Consider the following 19,066-nt stretch of genomic DNA (forward strand, 5'->3'; position numbering starts at 1 on the left):
AGGCCAGAGGGTACAGATTAAAATTCATGCCTAGCAGAAATAGCTTCTACCCTCCTCACTCTACTCTTGTACACGGTATTCAAAAGAGGATCCCAAGGACTAAGCTATTGTCTCAGCTCTGCATTTGAACTCCATTCATGTACAAGCATAGAGCAGCTAGTGTTTTACAAAGGGCAGGGTGGTTCCATTTAAAGTACTTGGCATTATCAGAAATCCTTGTTTATATCCTTTTTATGGGAGCCACAAAATGTTTCTGTTACATTCTTTTTTACCTTAAGCCTTTGTTGTCAGGTTGGGAACACTGTTGAATTCTGTTAAACAATGGGAAATGGGTTTTTACAAACAACTCTGCGTGTGTGTGCGTGCGCGCGTGCATGTGTCCCAAAGACCTGAAAAGCAAAGGAGACTATTAAAAGAAAATCTGAAAGCAAATCTGTGGGTTACTGGGCCCATCTGGGTCTTTACTGACTGTGTTCCACTGGTTTATTTGACTGGAAACACCTGTTGTTTTCTCTGCAGAGTTGTTGGGAAGAGAAGGTGTACAGCCGGAGCTTACTGATTAGAACATGTGTCTGGTGCATGAACCTTGGTAAGTCGTAGTAAAGCAAGAGTGTAAATACTGGAGTATGCATTCTTTGTCAATTCCATGCTACTTTTGGAAAATTGTTGGCATTTGTTTTTTTGCATTTGGCACTATAGACTATTTTAATAATGTTTACACTCTTGTTCTGCTCCCTATCTCAACAAGCTGTTAAGAGAAGCCACATTTAAACAAGCATCCCTGAATCTTTTGCTGCTACTTGAAGAGGGTAGCAGGCTGTTCCCTAGAATAGTCTGTAAAAGATCTTCTCCAAATAAACTACTTTAATGCTAAGCAAAATGCCACATATGTAAAATAGGTAATGCCGGATTATGTAAAATGCTTTTTTTTAAAGATGAGGGAAAAGGACTTAACATCAAATAAATCTGTCAGCATGGGGAGTTCCAGAAATAGTTTTTAAAGGTAGTTTGAACTGCTTAATATTGCAATTACTATTTACTTCTTCAAATTAGCCTCCATTATCTTATGAAAGGATCTTAAGAATAATTTATTTGACCCTCCAGGGGCTTGTGGCCATATTATAAAAAGATGTTTAAAGAATGTTCTAAGAGCCTTCTAAAACCTAATTTAATCTTTGTATCAAACATTTTTACTTATTGCTTATCCCCTTCCAAACACCCAACAATCCAAATTTCTCAAGGAATCCTTTTTCTGTATTAGTATTAATGCATTGATACGCAGTAGGGAAATTAGCCTTGAGTTATATGTATCAAGAGAAACAACAAAGCAAATGTACTTTGTTCTTAGCAAGCTCACTTAATCTCTCAGATATATAAAGATGAATCAGAAAACAATATGAACCAGCTCATCTCCTTAACTGCAAACATAGAATGAATGTTGAAATAAAAATGTATTTTAGACAGTACCCACTTTAGACCCTTCCTTTTATATTTGAGAAAGAAACAGGTTCAGAATGCTAAAACAATTGACCCAAGGCCCACAAGAAGGTATTTGGCAGCAGCTAAATAATCCAGTGGAGCTTTGTACCATATAATTTTGCCTTTAAAGATCAAAGGCTAATACTTATCATTTAAACCTCTATAACAATTTCTAGAATATATCATTATGAATTTATTTTGGGGGGAAGCTATACATTTAGACCTGTGTGGTGTCTATTTATAAGACAATTTTCTTGCAATATGCTTTTATATTTATGGTATTTACACATCTGTCTTCCATAATATTGTTATTTCTTAGAGTCTGTTTAGAACTTTGACCATTCAATCAACATTCTATTTAGTAAGATATTGAATCCAAAGGTGCAATGAAACAATTCCAACTAAGATGTGCTTTAGGATCTAACGTCAGGCAGAAGCAGTTAAAATACTTGGCAACTGACTGAACTGCTGTGCTTGCCATGCATGAAATTCCTAAAGATAAGACAAAGTGTGCTTTGGCAAGATATTTTTTTTTTAATCACTTCCTCAAAAAAAAAAAAAAAGGTTAAAAAAAAAATTGTCGACTGCTGTCCATGGTGCTAATTGAGAACTTCACTGGGGAATGGCACCTTGCATAGAGTCAGCTTGTGAAAAGCCTTTAACAGATACTGCTTTTAATCACTATAATTATGGCAGTGCCAGGCATTTTAAGATACTAGATTCAACACCCAGAGAGTTCTCCTCTAAGTCAAATGAATTAAGGGTATCTGCAATCATTTAAATAGACACATTTGAATTTCAGGTAATTTTTAGGGAGAAATAATGGCAAATGGACAGTGTTGAGTTATTCTTTAAAAAGACAGACTTAGCCTGTAAACTCACGTGGTTTATTTTAGCAATTTCAGAGGCTGTGTACTCAACTTCTTGTGTGAATTGTGCTTTTATACCATCCCATTTGACAATTAAAATGGAAAAATGTGGAAAAAGCCATTGTTTGTTTTTTCTATAGTGCCATCAATGTGCACTGCACTGAACAATAGTCAGGGCATGGCAAACAAAGACTCTGCCCTGTGGAGCTTACAATCGAGCAGAATGATACAATGCAGAACAATACAATTCAGAACAAGCATGTGGTGATTAACAACCTTTCTAAGTGGCATTCTTTGTAGAATAGGAGGGATTTTTTCTTGTTTTTTTTTTTTAATAAATCAGTGGGTGGGGGTAGAGGACGCACATTAATTGAGAAGCAGTTTCATCTATAGGGACTTTGACAGAAGACACAAATCAACTTTGGGTGAATAGACCAAGGAGGAAAGGAGATTAGGAGGATGGTATGATCAGTAATTAAAGATTTCAGGGCAGGATATCTCTGCAGCGAATGGAGAACTGGGGACATCCTGGAAATAATGAGTACAGCCATATTATAAAGAAGAAAATAGGAACCAAGGTTTTTAATAAAGAAATAGTATCTAGTATCTCAGGAAATAAGATAGGTTTGAAAGTATCCATGGAGAACAGATAGGGATGGGTATGTGTGGTGTGTGCTTCAAAATTTGAAAATTTAATTGGACCATACAGAAATTCTGGCAGGCATTTGATAAATGAACTCTAAGTTGGTTATTAAAGAAGATATAGTGACATTTATTTAAAATTATATGCGGAAAGGTCATGAGTCCAGAGCAGTGGTTGTGTGGACTCAAACATATTTTGGAATGTAAGTCCATTGTTCTGTTCTGTGTATTATATATGCATGTATACAACAAGGTAGAGCAACTACTGGAAGCAAGAAGGTGTGTATTTTCACTCCAATAATAATGGTCAATATTAATTGAGTGCCTACCATAGCAAGGCACTATTCTCAACATTGCTTACATTCTCTCGATTCCTCACAGCAGCTCTGTGAGGTAAGTGTTATAATTGTTACAAATTCCATTCCACAGATGAATAAATTGAGGCAGAGACTAAGTAGCTTCTGAAAACAGATAGTCTGGCTTCAAAGTCAGTACTGTAAGCACTATGCATAAATGCCTTTCAAAATCCAGATTTCCATGCTCAAAAAAAAACACCCCCATCAGGGAATCGTCCTATATTTTTATGAAGGTTAGAGAACACTTATTTCTTTTGTATTTCTGTGATCCCATATATCATTTTCTGTGTACAGCTTGCATTCTGCTGAAATTCACTATATGAATCAGTAGATTAGGATGAATAAAATGACGTTGTGTCAAGTATAATAGATTTAATATCTAAAATTCTAGATTAAATATTAAGAGATTAGAAACAATATTATGAATCCACTCAGCCGCCATGAAAGAACAGAGTAAAACTGGTAAATAGACCATGTAATAAAGTTTGAGCTTCTAGAAAATATTTGCAAATATCTTAGCTTCATTACGGAAGGCCCCAAAGTAGCTATAGCAGCCTAAATTCACCAGTTTCATATCCAAATAAATTGTAGCTAAATGAAGACCTTAAGTAGCTTTCCTATTGTCTATCCCAATTGTAGCAATATCACAGGTGTTTCTTACTATGCAAAGATCCCTTATCTTTCTATTTTCTGTGTCTTTGTCACACCCAAGCTATCTCTTTATCCAAGGAGCCTTCAAAAAATTCTCGATTGTGAATTATTTTAGGTGATATTTATTTTAAATTTTTAAAATGTTTTTATTTATTTTTGAGACAGAGTGAGACAGAGCATGAGCAGGGGAGGGACAGAGAGAGGGGGAGACACAGAATCTGAAGCAGGCTCTAGGCTCTGAGCTGTCAGCACAGAGCCCAATGCGGGGCTCGAACTCACAGAGTGTGAGATCATGACCTGAGCTGAAGTCGGACACTCAACCGACCGAGACACCCAGGTGCCCTGGTGATATTTTATTTTAAAATACAGATATTTATTTTAAAATACAATACTAGAGCACCTTTTGTTTCAGATTGGAGGAGATGAAAACCAACTGGCATAGGAAACTTCTGCTATACGATTATTCTGAAAATCCAAAGGAAATGAGACTACTAGTTTAAGAACAGGAGAGCAAAATGCCAAGGACATTTAAGTAGTTTCTTTTCTTACTAAATGTAAGCTTGCATGATATCTTTGTTCCCTGAGCTTGAATAACAATTTTTCTTCAAGCCTTCTCAACTCCTAACAAGTGGTTCACCAAATAAACAAATAGGAATGGAGAACACAACACATATTTTTAAATGCTCTATTTGCACATGATTTTCTAAAATCCTAAAATGATTTTGAGCAGATATACATTTAACTTTTAACTGTAATAATGTAGGCTAGAATTAATATAAGGAAAGAAAAAAGGCTAAACAGAATGTAAGGGTCCAAAGTATGTTTTCCTTCAACTGATAGAGATTCAAATGTGAAAGGCCTAGGGTGATTGAAACTTATTCACAAGCACTACTATCAATTTTTAGATCTTTCTTGATCTCATTCTTCTTGTTTCTCCATCCTGTTTATTACTTCTGTCTCATAACTAAAAAGTTCATCAGATCTTTCCTAAATTTAACTGTAACAATAAAACTACCATGTCTCATTCCATGTAACTGTAGAGTCTTTCTCCCTTCAAAACTAAAATTCTCAAGAAAAGGGTCTGCATTTCCTATTTGCAATACATTCCTTTAGTCCCTGGTATAGAGGTCTACCCTATCACTCAACTGAAATATCTCTTGCAAATACAATTAGTGATTCCTTTTTTTTTGCCTTTTATTTTTCCTAAATTGAGATATAATTTATTTGAGTGAAAAAGCAGAGACATCTAAATATTTTTAAAAATGTGTACAATATATAAATCACAGATCTATATAGATATAGTAAACGTGCATAATTCCAGAACATTCCCTATACCACCTTACAGATGCAATGAAATAAATCAGAATGGTTATTCTCTCTGGGGGGATAAACAATGAATTTTAATTTCTTTCACTATAGATTACTTTTTCCTGTTATAGAACTTAAAATAAATGGGATCATACAGTGTGTACTCTTTTGTATCTGGTTTCTTTCATTTAAAAATATTTTGGAATTAAAGTGGCAGCAGAAGTTCATTCTGTTTTACTATTAGGTTCTTTTTATCAAATGAGCATACCTCAAAATCCATTCCCTTCTTTTTGTATATTTGGATTTTTTCCAGTTTGGGCCCATTATGAGTAAAGTTGTTTTGAGCATTCTTGCACATTTATTTGTGAACATGTTTTCATTTCTCTTGGTGAAATGCCTAGAAGCAGGATTGCTAATTCATAGGGTAAATCTATGTTTAATTTTATGAGAAACCTCCAATTTTCCAAGTACATGTACATTTTACATTCCTACCAACAATGAATAAAAGCCTACTTACTCCATATACTTACCAACATTAGGCATTTTCAGTCTTTGTAATTTTGACTCTTCTAGCATGTAGGTATAATATCTCCATGTGATTTTAATTGGCATTTTCCTAATGACTAAGGATGTTGAGTCTTTTTTCTTGATTTTATTGTTCAATTGTGAAGTGTTTATTCAAGTATTTTCCCATTTTTATTGAGTTGACTTCTTCTTCTTCTTCTTCTTCTTCTTCTTCTTCTTCTTCTTCTTCTTCTTCTTCTTCTTATTATTATTATTATTTGCTTGTAGGAAACCCCTACCTCATACCACATACATAAATTAAACCACAATGGAGTGTAAAGTGAAACATCCAAGTTCCCCAAACTGCAAACTTTTGGAAGAAAGCTTAGGGAAGGAGCTTCACAACATAGGCAGAGATTTCTTAGAAGGGACAGAGAAAGAACTATCCATATAATAAAATATTGCTATATTAGATTTCATAAAAATTAAAACCTTATGCTCATCAATAGTCACCATTAAGAAAATGAATAGGCAAACCACAGACTGAGAGAAAATATTCACAATGCATATATCTGACAAGTTCTTGTAGGAAGAATATATAAATAACTAATGATTTTTTAATTATTAAATATATGGGTTTTTCATTTCTTTTATGGCTTATTTTTTCACATCATTTGGTCTGGTTTGACCACCCACTTCTTGAAAATTTATTCATCTTAGTTGTTGTTTTCTTTATTTGTTCATTTTGTTCTCACTACTTCATCTATTTTGGTCATTTTAACTGCTTCTTTTGGAATTTTCTTCTGATGTGTTATCCAAGATCTTTTTTATTATTATAATTTTACTTTTTGGGAAAAAGAAGCCAGTCTAATTTTTTTTCCCTCAGTGGTCCAAATTCTTGCTACTCACAGTGTGATCTGTCAACCTGCTGCACCAGCATCTGTGAGCTCTTTAGACTTGCAGAACCTCTACACCTGACCCACTACATCAAATCTGCATTTTAACAAGATCCCCAGGTGATTCCTATATACATATAAGCTTGAGAAGTAGTATTTTAACTTATATCTATGGTTTCAACTGTCTCCTCTGCTGGTAGTTCTTACATATTTAGTACATGCCATTATAATGTGGTCCAGATTTATATCTCAGCGTGTTGAATATCCCCAGATGGCTGATATTTAAGTAGGTATGTAAAACACAATATGTTCAAAAATAAACTCATTATCTTTCCCTTCTTTTATTTCTATATTTCAGTTAATGGAGAGGTGATCAAATAATTTTTATCTTATAATACTAATTACTATAATATTTTTTTAAATAAAGACATCTTACATAAAACTAAAATGGTGTTGCACTACTCAGTTCTTAATTCCATGTGGCTTGGAAGGTACAGACTGAGTTATTATGGAAAGAAAAGAATAAATGGCAGAAAAGTTAATAATTATAGTAAAAATAATAAAAATAAATGGGGATAACATATATTAATTTCCTAGAAGAAAGATGATTATTTATGATCTTTCATCTTAAATAATTTTTGACGTCAACACTTAAACACCTTTTCCTTTATGCAGCTAATACATCAATTCATTTACAGGGAGGAATATAAAATGCAATGGATTTTGCAAATGCCTGTTGTATGATTTCAGAATATCAACAGTATTTTTATCCTATCAAAACATATCCATCAACAAAAACTAAAAATAAAAGTTATGTTTTTATTCAGTTACTCCCAGGCACCCAGAAAACAAGCTGTTAGATGAGAGGAGTAAATGCAAAGGGTTTGATTTATATTATGTAAAGACTATAAATTAGTATTGAATTGCTAGTATTGAATTACTAGTATTGAATTGCACATATCCCATAGGTACTGAGTGTGATGACAGTTAAATTTTTAGTAAAAATACTTCATTTTATCTCAAATGTCAGAACATCTTGATAATCATGTCACACAAAGGAATTTTCCTCACCATTTCTCTTTGGTGAAGATCCAAATTCATGCATTCTACTTTGACCAAGAAAGAATTTTCAAGTGACATTTTATACCACTGATAGCTCTGTCAAAAGTGTGGAGGGGGGAGATAATTAACACCATACTTTAGCCTGATTCTCAGCTAAATTCACAGCATAAAATATCCATAAGCATGACGGAAAGATGGTGGTTTCTCCATTGTGTTTAGGTTATAATAATGCCATCAGATAACAATTATAGAGAACTTCTCTGTACCTCACATCATGATCATTATTTCATCAAATTCATACAACAGTCCTATGGCATTTTGAAAGTTATAGTGACTTTCTTAAGTTCTCATAGTTAGAGAAATCCTACTCAGGATTGCTAGCTAATTCCAAAGTCAATGTTATTAACCACTCCAACTTAAAGGGATAGAAATTTATCTTCATCTTTTTCTTTCACTTCTCCTATTTGGAGAAATAATAAAAAAGAGGAAAATCTATCCCCTCTGCACCTCTGGAGGGTAAATTTTCTGCTCTGTGGAGTCAGAAGGAGAGAATCAGTCAGAGAAATAATAAAAATGATGACAACTGTGCCAGTTCTATGGAGGAGAGGAAAATGAATCACTTCATGGCATCAGGGTGCATTTGGAAAGTAGGACTTTGAGTAATCCTAGGAAGAAGCTTTATTTCTGAGCAATGTGGGATCCTCTCTCATGGCCCAACATGAGGCCAAAAAGTACCCACTCATTCCTAATAGGGGCAAACATCCGCACACCTCTCTCTCTCTCTCTCTCTCTCTCTCCTTTCTCTCTCTCTCCTTTCTCTCGGCTTCAATGTTAGTATGGACCCCAAACTTAGTACTTGTACGACTAGACACATGAGTGTTTCCAGCTGAGAAAACGAATTTTTCACACATTGCTGGAATCCTAACCCTGAGCAGACACAGCATTCTCCTAGCATATAGGTTTTCTGAGTGAAATCAGTGCTGCTGACAGGATCCACATTTTCAATCTATATTCATCCACACAGCATCATATCTTCTTGGGGAGGGCATTGTCATACAGTTGAAGCTAATGTTCTGTCAGACTTTTATCTTGCTAGTCTATCATTACAATCCCAACTGAACCAGAAGGCCTCAGGGGTTTTCTGTTGCTCTCAGTCAATCAGTATGGCAGTTACCAACACACTGATCCAAAGGAGGCAGTCACTGCACGGAATTTCCACATTTGGCATCTTTTCTTCTTCCTACATAAGAAAGCTGGAATAATTAATTGGAAACTCCTGAAAAGCATTAGGTTTGAAGTATTTGGCCGGGCTATGAGTTTCAATTAACATTTGTAAATTTCTAGTCTTCTCTCTAGCTGTTATATATATATTAAAATAAAACTGCTGCTAAAATTTAAAGTTCTGGAAGAGCTTTTCAAACTGTACACTGTTAACTGCATCTTCTTAAGGAGGTAGTATTTAGATTTTGAGAGGGAAAATGACTCTAATAATGTTAAATGCATATGGGACTATTTAAAAATACGTATTTTATAATATGTACATTTCTGCATAACTGGGATCTTCCCTTTCATTGCTCTTTTAAAATTTTTTGTGGAAATTATTCCAGATATATTATATATTTCCTGCCTTTTTAAACATAATACACTGAACATAATTTAACCTTATTCTAGAGAGCTCAGAACATCATTATAAATATACATTATTGTGTTATGGGATAGTGATGCTGTGTTGGATTCTATATAATGTAGTAAGTCAGGTCTTCCTATAGGCAAATTAATTTCTTTCTATCTTTAATTAATTAAATCTCTACATATGGTTATCAAGTTCCAATTATTTGCCAAATGCTATGTTCAATAAACATCAATAAACCAAAATAGACACTATCTTTGTCTTCTTGAATTTAGTCTAGACTGAAGTGGGTATAGATAGAATAAATACATGCAAAAAATATGTAATTCAAATATAATAAATGCCAAGAAGATAAAGAACAGGATGTCATTATAGAGAGGAGCAGAGTTATCTAATTAGGTTAAAGAGTTAGGGAAAGATTCTGAGGAAGTAAAGTTTTTCCAATGATATTTTTAAAATTAGGAATTAGCTGGAGAAAAGGAATAGCTTGTACAAAGGGCTTAAGGTGGGAAAGACCTCAGAAAACCCAAAGCCTGGATGAAAGGTTCAAATTGCTATAGCATATTATGGGAGTGGGGTTTCAGAAGGATATCACGCTCTCTAAATGTTTTAAGAGAAAGAGGTTCTAATTACTTCCCAATAAATTATTTTAAAATTTAGGGGGAAAAGCTACAGAGTTCAGGACAATTTGATACAAAAAGAACTAAGTATTCTTAAGCATTAATGAGGATTTAGGTCAAATGCAGATATAATCCACAGGTTACCTTTATGTTTGTTATTCATCATCAAATTTTCCCTTAAGTTAATTGAGGATTCCCTATAGAAATTAAAATGAGTCTGACAAGGGATAAAACAAACAAAATGATTTATGCCAGTTTAAGCCCCCAAGTCATTGTTTCTCAGATTCCCACCTCATTAGACCTCAGGAATTTCTATAAAGGGATTATTAAACAAATGAATTGTTATTTTAGTTCCTGTAGCACATTGCTGATGTGAAAACAGTTTATATGTAAAGCAAAATAAGTTATGGTAAATTAGCATAAGGTTTAGTATTTTAATAGCCAGCAAATCTCAGAATAATGGAAGTGTCTCTGGATTATTAAAATCAAGAATAAGATGAATAAGATGACTTCCTCAAAGAACTTCCATGCTTCATTTTATTACCCCATACCATAGAAACGATTTTCTTCTTGAAAAAAAATGATTAAAACAAAAATATATTATGTTTATCATTCATTTGAAATACCAATACTTTTTTTTTTTTTTTTTTCAACATTTTTTATTTATTTTTGGGACAGAGAGAGACAGAGCATGAACGGGGGAGGGGCAGAGAGAGAGGGAGACACAGAATCAGAAACAGGCTCCAGGCTCCGAGCCATCAGCCCAGAGCCTGACGCGGGGCTCGAACTCACGGACCGCGAGATCGTGACCTGGCTGAAGTCGGACGCTTAACCGACTGCGCCACCCAGGCGCCCCTGAAATACCAATACTTAAATAAGCATGTAGAAAATATTTTGCTTCCTGGGAATTGATTTTCTGTTGATCTAAAAAAAAAAAAAAAGAAAGAAAGAAAAGAAAGGAGAGAGAGAGATTCTTAAGATTCATGGACTGGTTCTTAAATTCATCGTAAGCATTGAAATTCATTAGCCCATTAATGACATTCAGTATGTGTTATACATAATATACCCATAAAATTGATCATTAAAACTCAGAGCAATAGAATTTCATACTAGAATGTATGTGTACTCAAGACAAAACTAATTCTAGTGCTTGCTAATACCAGCATTATTAGAAAACCTTTCCCTTGTTTTACTTTTTAAAGTAATTAGAAATTTGCTTAAAAATCCCCACTGACATGAAATGTTAATATTGGTGCAATTAATGAAATGCTAATATTTATGAATTAATTGGCAAAAATCTTGATGAAAGAAAGCTAACAAAAATCATTTATGCAGAATCTACCAGAGGACAAGATTTGTCCTTGGTGACTTGCTCATTTTGCTTTCAGATTATTAGTTAGTAAAATAGTCAGTGATATTTCAGCAAATTCTTAGTTGAAAGAGTTCTCTAAGACAAAGTTAACAAGCTAGCTTTTAACATAATATGTTAATTGAAAATATTGGAGGTGATATTTCTCAGCCACTAACTTAGATATGCAGGAAAATAATGTAATTCTTGTTTTCTATGACTTTCTATCTTGAGCTTCCATTCTTCTTGATGGTCAAACATATATAGTATTAGTGTGCTCCGTGTCGCCTCAAGCTATTTTAGAATTAAACTAATAAATACTGTATTTACTGTGCTCTACTCTTACCAGCATTGCCTCTAGATGCACCTGATTTTCTGGAATCATATCAGTATTTGCTCAGCCTCCTTGTTTCAACCTATGTTCTATTCACAGTGACATATTGTTGTCTTTTTTGGCATCTTAGCATCGCATCTGAAATTGCTCCCTATCTTCCAGCTCTTAGTGTCACAGTGTCACCATGTTTGGTTCCAGAGGAAAACAAATAGCAGCCCCCCTGCCATGTTACATGGGCTGGGGCTAATTTGTTTAGGCGTGCTCTATCCTCCCAAACTATCTTGGTTCTAAAAACTCACAGCAGGGTTGGATGCCTACTAGGGCATATAGGCCCAGATCCTGCCTAGTGTCAGTGATTCTACTGTCTTAGAGGAGTCATAGCTGAGGTAACCATCTTGGCAAATATTTTCACAAGTTTTTTTTTTTTTCTTTTTCTTTGTGCTGCCTGGATTTCAACCTTTATACACTAATAAATCACAAACTGACACTATTTTTTTCTGGCCCCACCACAGAAACTTCTTTTGGGGGATTGATATAGCCTTCTGAAGGTTTAGGCCTTTTGCTGATGCCAAAAGGCCAAATAGCAACTTGGCCACCACTTCATAGTGTGTTGTTATTATATACTTTCTTTGTCATTGTAAAACTTGAGACTAAATGTAACTTAGAAATTAGGAATTTATTGATGAAAGCTTATGAAAAGGGAGGAAGGAAGGAGGGAATAACATTCACTTGTGATAAAAAATAGACCTTTTTACAAAGACTTTAACATAAACCCCATCCCCCCAAAACATCATTAAATTTGGGGATAGCCAGGGTAAAAAAAATAGAGGAAGATGTCTCCTATCTCTACTTCTTTCTTAAAAACACACTTCCTTTTTTGCACAGTGTCCCATGTGTTTAGTTCCAGCTTCAGATGATTTTAACCCTTGTGTTGTTTTAACATCTTACTGTTGAAAACCTTGTTCTTTAGAATCATTCTCTGTAGAGCCAACCAATTTATAGCCATGAGTCAAATGTAGATTTCAGCAAGGTCCTCTAAAAATAAACTCTTATCACAAATGTACCCAAGTTATTTTGAGGTACAAAGCAAGTCAGTGGTGAAAACTATTTGTGTCAGGCTGGCTACTGTGTGATCACTCCCATGGATGTGGGTTGGGCCATTTCACAATTAACAGGTAAGATGAAGAGAATTTGGGAGAATTTGAAAGAAAGTTCATTACTCAGACAAGGGATTCCTGTGAAGAATAGAATTGGCACAAATAGACCTGGGATGTGGTGACTATGGTAGAAGGAGTGGGTTGCGCCTTTGTTGTAAGACTAGGGAATTTGCTAGACTTAGGTTGGCAATTTTCAAGGTCTCTTTTAATGTTCCACAGGGACCAAAGGAAGGGGCATGCACCAGCTTTCCTATCAGCTTGTTTAGATCTGAGGCTTGGGGCGCCTGGGTGGCTCAGTCGGTTAAGCGTCCGACTTCAGCTCAGGTCACAATCTGGTGGTCCGTGGGTTCGAGCCCCGCGTAGGGCTCTGGGCTGATGGCTCACACCCTGGAGCCTGCTTCCGATTCTGTGTCTCCCTCTCTCTCTGCCCCTCCCCCGTTCATGCTCTGTCTCTCTCTGTCTCAAAAATAAATAAATGTTAGATCTGAGGCTAGGAGGGAAGGAGAAACTAAGGCTTATAAGATGTTAGTGATTCAACATCAAAAAATGGGTTCAAACTCTACTGCACTGGTCTTTCCCTGCTGTATGAGAATGCCCTGGTTCCCCTAATTCTAGCAACCAAAGGCAGCTTCCTCCCAGAACAAATGAAGATAAAGCAAAAATTGCTAAGAGAGCAGGCTGACTAAACCAAATAGGGAAACAAAAATTAAGAATGCCAAGGTCTGGTTCCTTCTTTCCTTTTGTACCTATTTCCTGAGGCAAACGTGGGATCGTATAAGAGCAGTGGCATGCTAGAACCTTGTGACCCTCCAATATATATTTTCTAAAGGGCTAGAAATTGTAGAGTATAAAAAGTTCTTTTATTCTAAGATTATTCTTCTAAGATTCTGCTAATAGAGTGATAATATTTGTAGGACAGAAACAAATATAAACATTACAATAGATTTCAAATTCAGGCCTCCAAGTATGTTTTTCTTTTTTCTTTTCTTCCTTCTTTTTTTCAATGAGTAAGTTCCTATCTATGTATCAAACCAAGTCCTTTTTCAGGTGCTGGGGTCTGTTAGTAAGCCAGAGAAATCAACTGTCCTTATAGAGTTTGTTCTTTATGGGTGGTGACACAATTTCTTTTTAAAAAAGAAAAACAAAACAAAACAAACAAAAAACAACAACAAAACAAAACCTACAACTTCAGACCTATTAAGTTCTGTGAAGGATATTGAGTGCCTAACCTAGCCTGAGTGCAAAGGAAGGCCGCCCTTGGGATTGATGGTTAGCCTGAAACCCAAAGTACCAGCTCAGAAAGTCTTTGAAGAAGTTAATGCTGGGTGCAGAAGTTTCCATTTTCTAATTTTAGTGGTTATCCAGCATTATATTTAATTGGCCAGATAGAAATAGGGCAAAAATTGAAATGGGCCTCTCTGCCTCTGTAATGAATTAAATAGTTTTCCATAGCATTAGCTGTAAACGACACTACTGAACTGACAATTTCTTCCTTGTTTGGGCTTTATTTAAACTTCTGAATGGCATTGAGAGGTTATTAGAGATTAATCTTCAATTAGGTATTCTGATAGCCCAAGAAATTGTCCAAAGGTCCCTCTGGCCATAGTTTTTTTTAGCATTAAAGAGATATTGAATTAATAATATTTTGCCATCTCTCCAGACCTTTAAACTCCTGTGACTGATGTCCAATCATTTAGCCCACTTAAATAGAATGTCACACTGTGAGTCTTCCATTCTGAGTAGGTCACCATAGGCTAGTGCTCATTAGTGTTGAGTGTCCATTTCAGAAGCTACAACAGCCATTCAACCCCCATGTTTTAAGAAAATAAGTAGAAAATTATTTTGTCACAAATGGAAGGGTTATGAAGACAATGCCATATGTCAGTAGTATTGTGACTGAAAAATGTCATCTAGGCTCTATAGTGCTGTATAATGCTCCAACCTAAAGCCATAAAATAAGATTGGGTTAGTGAGTGAGGCTCATGGCAGTTCCCAGACCTATCCAGAGAGTTGTGGACTGCACAGCACAGTGTTCAAAGCCCAGTGTCGAAAGCAGAAGGGGCTGGACAAGACAGTTTTGATTTATGTGGGATTCTCATCCACCAAACAAGACTTGAAGGAATTAATCAAGTACTTGCAGTGAAAATTTAAAGAGAAACTTTGGGAACGAATAACCTGAGAAGAATCTCCCTTGTTCTCTTACCCTGAAAAGTTAAGGGTTTCTTTTCTTTCTCTTTTACAATTTTTTTTTAAAGCTTACATCTTTATTAGACTATGAGAACATATATTATCACTTAGGAACTTATTTTTTAATTAACTTTTCCCTTTCTTTACCTCGTTTCTGTAACTCCATTACATATACAGACTTTGTGCACTTTACTCATAATAAGACTCCTAAAGGTATAAATTAGAGGGCTTGACAAATTATAATTTCAAAACTTGGAATTTTTAAGGAAGAAAGACATGGCGAAAAGGACTCATTAATTAGTTTGGATTAGATTACTTTGTACACTTCTATTGTCTTTGACTCCCAGCATTGCTTCCTTCTTTTTAATTTTTTTAATGTTTATTTATTTTTGAAAGAAAGAGAGACAAAGCAAGCAAGGGAGTGGGAGAGAGAGAGAGAGAGAGAGAGAGAGAGAGAGAGAGAATGAATCCAAAGCAGGACCATGGCTCCAAGCTGTCAGCACAGAGTCCAACATGGGGCTCAACCCATGAACCATGAGATGATGACCTGAGATAAAGTTAGACTCTTAACTGACTGAGCCACCCAGAGGTCCCAAGCATTGCTTCCTTCTTGTAGGAGTTCTTCAATTTGATTTTCCTTTGGGCAATTACATCCTTTCCTCATTCCCACTTGTGTGCAGTTTTGTAGAATTGTCAGTGGAGATAACTCACCTTCTAGAGCGAAGGGTGGATAAACATGTGACCCAAATTACACCAAGAAATTATTCTCTTACATCTATATTTAGAAGGGATGTATAAGAGAGGGAAAATGGTTGTCTCTGATTCATCCCTATATAGAAAATTAAATAATTCCTATTAGTTTCTTCTTCCTCACATTACTGAAGCTGCCCTGTATGTAACCTGTACTTACTAAGATCTGGTTGTAATGGATTCCTTCATTTTGGAAGCTATTCTATTTCTTTATAATACATTCATGTTTAAGCAAAAGTAATTCTTTGGGTTGTAGTCTAAGAACATGAACTGATACTATGATATCAAAACCTTCATTCAACCAGATAAGCTAAAGAAATAATTACTTGGCCAAAGACATTAAGAATATAGCAAATATATCTGATTGTGTTATAAGGGAATAGCATGTGTTGGGGGGCTTGGGGCATTGAAAACAATTAGTGTGGACCTTGAATTTGGGAGACCTTAAATTCTAGACTCTGTAATTTGCTGTGATATAGTACAAAAGAACAGAGAAAAGGGAAAACCCAATTTCTAGACTGTGTCCATGACATCTATGGCGTTATACCATGTTATCTGTGAGTTTCACTTATCTCTGAGGTCATGGAAATGGTCTGGGTTATCTGAAGATTCTGTTTAGCTCTATAATTGTGTAACTATGTACTTTTTAATTTTTTTAGTGTTTATTTATTTTTGAGACAGAGAGAGAGCATGAATAGGGGAGGGTCAGAGAGAGAGGGAGGCACAGAATCTGAAACAGGCTCCAGGCTCTGAGCTGTCAGCACAGAGCCCGACGCGGAGCTCCAACTCACCAACCAGGAGATCATGACCTGGGCTGAAGTCAGACGCTCAACCTACTGAGCCACCCAGGCACCCCTGTAACTATGTATTTTTATTCTTTAAGCCATGGTGAAATGTTGGAAGTTTCTGAGCAGAAGGATGACATAATAAAAAACATTTTAGGATCAATTAAAAAAATGACATTTGTGTAGTCAAAAATGAAATAGAATATCTAAATTATTCTTTACTCATAAGTTTTAAGACAGGTTTGTGAAATGCTGACCTTTACAGCAAGAAAACTACTTGGGATTACTAGTTAAAGTCCAAGGCCAGTCAATGAAGGGAAATCCAGATCTAACATATTAGGTACAAGTTTTATCTGGGGTAAGGAAAATTCATTTAGGAAAAGCAATGCTAGTGAAAATGAAAAAAAAAAACAGCAAGAAACTTTAACAAATTCTCTAAGAGGATATTTATCACTTAAATTAACAACTGCCTAATAAGCAAACATAAATTTATTTTGATTATTTGAAACAATTTTAAATTGAGCTTATAACTGTGTTGGAATGTTGAAAAGATATTTATTCATTTATTTATTTATTTTAAGATTATTTATTTTGAGAGAGACAGAGGCAGCCTGAGTGGGAGAGGAGCAGAGAGAGAGAGAGAGAGAGAGAGAGAGAGATTCTCAAACAGGTTCTTCACTGTCAGCACAGAGTCCAATGTGGGGCTCAAACTTACGAATCATTAGATCATGACCCAAGCTGAAATGGAGTCAGACACTTAAACAACTGAGCCACCCAGGCATCTGAAAAGAAAGTTTTTAAAATTAAGCATACATCTGATCTCGAAGCCTCTCACCAATACGTTTAAAAAAATGCATGTGTATGAAATATGCAGAAAAAACCCACAGAAAAAACAAAACAATGAATTATTATAAAACCAACATCCATGTGACTATCACTCAGATCAACAAACAGGTCATGAGCTGTACCCTGGAAGCTCTTTCTACCTTCTTCTTCCTCATCTCCAAGGGAGACATCATCCTGACATTTATTGTAATCACTCCTTTGGTTGTACCATGTTTTTTAATGTAATCATAACTTATTTTTGCCTATTTTTGGGGGGGTTTGTACTAACAGAAATATATAGAAAGTCTTTTACTGTGCTTGACTTCTTTCACTTAAGGTTATCATTGTGAGATACATCTGTGTTGTTGTGGGAAGCTGTATCTCAATCAATTCAGGTGCAGTATAGTATTACATCATGGATATGCTGAAATTTATCTATTATTATATTAATGGGTGTTGGAGCTGTTTACCCTATTGACTCTAAATCATAGTACTATCAACATCCACATACATATTTCTTTTAAGCTCATGTACTTGCATTTCTACTGGGAAATTTTTAAAGGGTGGATTTCCATATAACATATGACTATGGGTTAAAACTATATAACTATGGGTTATATGTATGTTACAATTATGTTCAACTTTAGGAGATAACATATTTTCTAAAGATATTTTAGCAAGTTATACTCCAACCATCACTGAATGAGAGTTTTCATTGGTATGCTTATTTGACACTTGCATATAGTATTTTTAATTTTAGCTATTTTTATGCTTGTGAAGTGTTTTTTCATTGCGATTTTAATTTGCACCTCCCTAATTAATAAGAGGTTGAGTACCTTTTTTTTAAGTTTATTCCCACTTTTATATCCTCTTTTGTGAAATGCCAGTTCAAGTCTAATTTCCTATGTCTTTGGTTGATAATTTTCATTATTTTTGGAAGGTTCAAAGCTATTATCTGCTCAAATATGATGGCTGTCTTTTTCTCGTTCTTATTTTTCTAGATCTTCTTACTGTAAATTTCATGGTTGTTGTTCTCCTCTTTGTACTTTCCTTCTTTGTCTCTCTGCTTCATTCATTATTCTGAGTTATCATTCATTTCACTAATTCTTTTGTCACTTATGTTTAGCCTGTGCTAATCCCATCTGCTGAGTTCTTAATTTCAATTATTTTATTTTTATGTTCTAAAATTTCCACTATTTTTTTAAATTTCTATCTATGTCAATATTCTGCTAATAGTCTTTTATTCTGTTTGAACATGTAGAGTGGTTACTTTTAAATTCTGAGTGGCTACTCTAGTATCTGGACCATGAGTAGATCTGCTTTTATTTTTTAATATTTCTGCTGATTTGGATCATGTAATTTTGGATCATGTACCTGGTTATTTTTTTTATTTTATTGGGCATTGTTTTTATAAAATTATTTGTAGAAATAATTTGAGGTCTCTGATATTATCTTCTTTCAGATAGGATATAGATTTTCTTCCTAACCTGGGAAATGTTGGCTTTAGCTTATTTGGAGATGAGTTACAAGTCCCTGAAGGGGTCGATTTTTTATTAAGTTTATTAATTTGAGACAGACTAAGATGGCACAAGCAGAGGGAGGTGCAGAAAGGTGGGGGGGGGGGGAGAGAGAGAGAGAGAGAGAGAGAAAGAGAGAATCCCGA

General features: G+C 35.0%; 1 protein-coding gene across 15 annotated transcripts in view; it reads left to right on the plus strand.

Moving 5' to 3' along the window:
* Positions 1 to 553: 553 nt before the first annotated feature.
* The window catches only part of TENM2 (teneurin transmembrane protein 2), a 1,977,383-nt gene continuing 1,958,870 nt past the window's right edge, over positions 554 to 19,066 (plus strand). For 13 of the 15 annotated variants that reach the window (XM_058722719.1, XM_058722713.1, XM_058722684.1 and 10 more), the window contains exon 1: positions 12,797 to 12,874. The gene's annotated coding sequence lies outside the window, so the exon portion shown is untranslated. Of the gene's footprint in view, positions 590 to 12,796; positions 12,875 to 12,914; positions 12,975 to 19,066 lie in introns of those variants that run through there. The other 2 variants (XM_058722697.1, XM_058722689.1) reach the window with 2 other exon arrangements.

Source organism: Neofelis nebulosa, chromosome 1, assembly GCF_028018385.1.
Source record: "Neofelis nebulosa isolate mNeoNeb1 chromosome 1, mNeoNeb1.pri, whole genome shotgun sequence".
In the NCBI taxonomy this organism is placed as follows: domain Eukaryota; kingdom Metazoa; phylum Chordata; class Mammalia; order Carnivora; family Felidae; genus Neofelis; species Neofelis nebulosa.